Here is a 5,834-nt window from a genome sequence, read left to right on the forward strand (position 1 = left end):
CACCTCCTGCCCCTGCCCCGCCCCCTCCACCCCCACCCCCACCCCCACCCTGCCTCCTTGCCTAGCAGGTCAGTATGGCAGGGAGGAGGGGGCAGATTGAGGCCCCGCGGTGAGAGAGGGAGTGGGGCAGTGTTGGGGTCAATGGGGATTTGGCCGGGCTGGGCCAAGCCAGGAGAGAGTCAGAGGCCAGGCATTATGTCCAGGCACACAAGGGGGCTCCCAATACTGCATGTACCCTGGTGTAGGCCCGAGGGGCATGTGCCTCCCTGATCTGCGTGCGGAGTGAGGTGGCTGTTGCTGCACCCTGGGCTTTGTGCAGGGCTTGGGAGACAAAGCCCAGCATGCAGCAGCAGCTGCCTCACCCTATGCAAAGATCAGGCGGGCACATGATCCTGGGCTTCCACCGCAGTGGGAGCCTCTCTGTGTGCCTGGATGAGCTACCTGGGTTCTGACCCTGTCCCAGTCTGACCCAGCTAGGGTCCCGTTCATCTGGTGGCAGGGGCATGGAGCAGGTTTGTCCCAGTCATTCAGCCTGGCCCCAGCAGCAGGCAGCGTGGCTCATCCCAGCCAAGTGCATCCTGCTGTTCATATGTCCTGCAGCTCCCGGACTGAGTCCTGGCTGCTCCCCATGTGCATCCTTCCACTTCCAATTCTGGAACCTCTGTCAGTTGATCTTAGTCTGGGGGGGCTAGCTCCTCCACACTGATATCGACTGTCAGGGGCTCCCCAATTGACCTGTTGATTGGGATTGACAGGTTGGTGACCACTGATGCAGACACACCCACAGACTACTTACAGAAAGGAGCTATAAGCACAGACAAAAAATAGCGAAGTGCCTGTTTATGACACATTTGTAGCATTTGCCTTGCTTCGATTTGTATACTAAAGGGAACTCCATCAAAAGTTGGCACTTTCTAGGAAACTGTTGTGGGCCATATGGGAGAGTTGCAGGGGATCCAAGAGGTGATCACTGTGCATTGCCAAGAGTTTAATGGAATTTGCAGGCAGAAGATTTCCAATACCCTGTGCTACTTCTGCAAGGAAACAAACTACATCCATTAGCTGGAATAATTTATGGGGTCACAAGTTTCAGTGTATCACAATTTGCTTTCTTGTCCCAGGTTATAGAGGGTATTTGAAAATTCTTCCTTCCTGTGTTACTGGGTCAAGAACTCTAATGTCCATGTGAGTACTCCCACTGGGCCAAAGTCTGAGATCTGACTCAGATTAGAGTTAGTCCTTGCACACAGAGATGTTTCCTGAAGGAAACCTGAGACATCCCAATTACATAGGCAGTCAGCAATCCTCTGGATCATAGTGTACATGTAAGAGGTCTAGTCAGATGCCAAATGAATCCATTTGTGGCTAACAAGCCCGATTCAAAAGCAACCCAGCTTGGTAAAAGTTCTACTGATCCATGTGTTCTCTGAGTTGGATTTCAAGTTTACAGCATGCTGCTTTCTTCTTTCTTGCTTTGCTTCTATCTTCTGGATCAAAGCCACATGATGTTGAACTGCATCCAGTCTCAGATGTTCCCCTTAGATTGGACAGGACTCTGCATACTCCTCCCAGCTTTCTACATTGATGTTAAATGACTTCATATAATTTTTGCACACATTGTGATACCCCCATAGAGAGCAACCCCACTTTCTAGAGCTGTTTGAATTTCTCCACACAAAATGTTCTGGTGGATAAAGTCTCCTCCCATTCTCTTGACCTGGTCAATCCATTGCAACCTCCTCTTCTGGATATTAGTTTATAATTGTCAGTTCTGCATGCTCCAGTATCTGTGTTTGGTATTTTGTCTTCCCACTTGATTTTCTGGAACTTATGCAGAGATTTTATGTGGAAGTCGTTCAGTCTCTTGATGTGCCTAGCATATGTAGTCCACATTTCTGAGCCACAAAGCAGGGATGATAGCACACAAGTTTCACATCTTCACCTTAGCTTAGAGTTGGCTATTATTCCATGCACATCTCTTTAATATCCCAAAATTCTTAGCTGCTATTCTGATTCTGAAGGTCAAGATTCCTGCTGATCATAGAACCTAAGTAGCAAAAACTATTAATGACACTGACAGATTTATCTCCACAGTGATGTCAAGCATTGGTTCTTCCACCCCTCGGTACATGATCACAAACTTCTTGAGACTAACTGTCATTCTGAAGCTCTTGTATGACTCAAAATCTGTCCAAGAGATTTTGCAGGGATCTGTGAGCAACCAGGGCTGCATCATCTGCAGACAGCAAGTCTCTCAGAACCAGTTCTTTCACCTTGATTTTCACTCTGAACCTTGCGATGTTAAACAGGCCTCCATCTAGTCTGGTTAAAGATAAATGTCATCATTGCTGTTCTTGCATGCACAAAGAAGCAGGAATTAAAAATAGCTGTTAAAGAGCACAGGAACTAAAACAGGCCCCCCCCCCTCCGTTTCACCCTGTTGTTGACATCAAAGGTATTTGATTCTTTGTTTTCATACAGTATAGTTGCTTTCATACCTTGATGTAATGGGTGAATGATGTTCAACAGTTTGGGGGGAACAACTCAGTTTCTTCAGAACAGTAAAAAGGCCTATTTGTTGATAGTGTTGAACACCTTGGTCAGACAAATGAAGGCTATTTACAGTGGTATTCATTTTTCTCTAAATTTCTCTTGTAGTTGCTTATCTAAAAATATCATATATATGGTGGACTGTCCTGAGCAAAAACCTCATTGGCTTTCAGGATAGATTCTTTCTCCTAGAGATTGCAACCTTGGGAGCATGATGTAAGTAACAATTTGTCCAATGATGTTCAACAGGGAAATACCTCTGTATTTGTCATAGTCTCTTCTATCCCCTTTGTTTTTGTATACTTGTACAAACTGAGCATCTTTGATATCTTGCAGTACTGCTTCCCCTTTCCAGCAGAGTATAACTTCATGAAACTTTCAAAGAAATTCATCATTGACACATATGTGGATTTTAGCAGGCAAGCAGTCATTGCCAGATGCCTTGTTTCCAGAAATCAATTGATGGCTTTTTGAAATCTTCTAATGTAGGCTCATTGTCCAAATCCATCATAACTTTTAACTGTGGTAGTCCTTCGAGCTCTTCCTGTTTGATTTCATTCTCACTGATGTATATAATTCTATAGTGTTCAATCCAATGCTTGAGTTGTTTATCAGTAAGGACATTTCCATTTAAGTCTTTCAGTGGAGATGTTTTCTTTTTGACTGGACCAGTTGCTGGTTTGATACCTTCATACATCCCATGGCTATTATCTGAATCAGCTGCTTTCTGAATAACATCACAAAGTTTCAGCCAAAAATCTTGGGCATACCTCTTAGCCTCCTTTTGCATTTTTTGAGCATTTCATAGATTTTCCAGGGTTATGGTGTTACATTTCTTTCAGTTGGTTAGTGCTGTCATTTTGTTCTCAAGCATTGGTAGAAGTGTTTCAGAGTGCTCTTCAAACCAGTCTGCATATTTCTTACATTTTTTGTCAAACACTGTTACAGCATCATTGTACTTGTTAGTTTTTAAGCTTTTCCAAGCCTCAGTGGCTGAATAGGTAAACTTGTTAGGTAAACTTGCTTTCACAACTTCTTCCATTTAACAGTCTTCATTTTTCTATGTCTTTAGTTTGGCTGGTGCCTTTCTGTGGACAATGGATAGTTATACTATGGTGGATTTAATCATTTTCCAGGAAAATGATTAAATCAACTTACTGGCCTGCTGTACTTTGTGTTCACTAATGTAATACATTATACTGGGAATATTAATGAAGATGATTATGTTTGAAAAAAGAATAGGACATTTTATTTCCCTTTTTTTTCTGGTGAAAACACTATCTGAACTTGACTCACTAAACAGCATTCTTCAATAAAAGTGAACTGAAGATGCTATAATATGGCATTAATATTGTAGAGAGCTGAAAATCATTATGACATCCATTGAACCAAGTTCCTTGACTGCCAAAAACAAAGCTTAGAGAATCAGAAATTGAAGTTTGAGTACAAAATGATGATATTTTAAGGCTCTTGAAAGACTTCTAGGACTTATCCTGGGAGTCCTTCAGGAAATGAATATTTAAAGCTATGCCACAGGTTTTATCACTTAAATTGGGAAATCTAGATTTTTTTTGCTACTTGCAGGGAAAGGTAGAGTGGAACATTACTTTTATCTACAGCACTTAATCATATTATAAAATTGAGAGTTGAATTTTCAGGCAATATACTTAGGTTTGGAGAGCTGAATAAACACATCACAAAATCTGGATGCACTAATGTCAAATTTGGCAAAGATAAACTACTTTGAAAAGTCCAAACTCAATGTTTTTACATTTCTAAATGCAGTTGAATACTTTGGCCATGAGATGAGATTTACATGAGATGCTGACTGCACAGTACCTTGTTACTACTGCGCAATAGTGTCACATGGCATGAAGCATGGCACAACACTATGACGCAGTAGTAATGAGCTACTGTGCAATCAGCATCACCAAAAAGCCATTTGGGGATGCTATTACATAGTAACTCTGGTTACTGCACATTCATTTAGTATTTGTGTATGCAAGTGCTAAATGACTGCACAGTAACAACTGTGCAGTAAGCGTCTCATGTAGCTGTGGCCACTGAGTATCCAGCCTGAATCCAATATAAACCAGAATTAAATCCATTGAAGACAATTGAATTACATTAGTATAAGTGACAGGAAATTAGATACCTTACTATGAACAGATGAGAAGAACTACATAGGAAAGGAGTGTGGACTGGACTGGAAGCCAAGAGGTCTAGGTCATAACCCTGGTTCTGCCACTTACCTGATAGATGACCTCAGGCATGTCGTATGCTTCTGTTTTCCCTCTCATTCTCTGCCTTGGTACTTAGAGTGAAAAGTGCTCAGGACAGTCAATCTCTTAAGCATTTGTACAGCACAAAAGAAAGGGGATATGATCTAGTTGGCGCCTTTAGGTGGTATATAAAATAGAAAAATAATATTTTGTTTCTTCTGACAAAAATAAGATACAAGTTACTTACAAGTTTTTGAAAACTAAAGGCATCAAAGGTTGAAAAAATATAGAACTGAACAGATTTAATTATTTGGCCATCTGTATTCCAAACTCTCTGCACAATCATTACATAACCTTGATTTGATATGAATATTGTAACTGAATCCCATTACTGAAATAAATAGTTAATTATGAATTTAAGGCCAGGTACTAACGTTAAACTACAAACACAATCCTCAGGATAATCATTATATTTTTACACATAGACCAAGTCACAGTAAGGTTTTTATTACTAACTTTTACTTTCAATTGACTATTATTGTTCATCAGTTTTTCAGCACTTCCAGGTGTCTTTAACACAGTGCTTAACTGTCTAGAAATTGGAAAACACTTAGTTGCAAAAAGAACAAAGTTTAATACTTGGGTGCAGAGTCCATCATTTCAGATAAAGGACTACAATAGTTTAGTAGTCACTTACCCCTATTTGAATTGCAAATTTGTATGAGCAGGCTTCTAGGTGAATGATCACATATACCAAGGTATACCACAATTTAGGAACATATACATTTAAATATTTTTACAAAGTGATCAACACCTAGTATTTCACATGGTTATTGAATTCAGATGATTAAATGAAAAATGAACCCTTTTGAAAACGCATCCAAGGGAAGTGGTGCTGGCCCCTACCCTGGGGGTCTTTAAGAAGAGGCTGGATGCCTACCTGGCTGGACTCATTTGAGTCCCGTTTCTCTTTTTGGGGTTTTTTGTTGTTCTCCCGCCCTGGCGGGGGGTCGGGCTAGAAGATCTACTAGGTCCCTTCCGACCCTTAATCTATGAATCTAT

The 5,834-nt window shown here is 41.1% G+C and overlaps 1 protein-coding gene and 1 long non-coding RNA gene across 2 annotated transcripts in view; both read right to left on the minus strand.

The window, feature by feature from the left end:
- FAM155A (family with sequence similarity 155 member A) overlaps positions 1–5,834 on the minus strand; it is a 1,105,155-nt gene that overhangs the window by 164,657 nt on the left and 934,664 nt on the right. The window lies entirely within an intron of this gene.
- Positions 3,701–5,834, minus strand: part of LOC109303230 — a 22,386-nt gene continuing 20,252 nt past the window's right edge. The window contains exon 4 of the long non-coding RNA XR_002099029.1: positions 3,701–3,712. This is a non-coding gene — a long non-coding RNA (uncharacterized LOC109303230). The remainder of the gene's footprint in view (positions 3,713–5,834) is intronic.

This window comes from Gavialis gangeticus, unplaced genomic scaffold (genome assembly GCF_001723915.1).
Source record: "Gavialis gangeticus isolate Ggan-Ray unplaced genomic scaffold, GavGan_comp1, whole genome shotgun sequence".
NCBI classification, from domain to species: domain Eukaryota; kingdom Metazoa; phylum Chordata; order Crocodylia; family Gavialidae; genus Gavialis; species Gavialis gangeticus.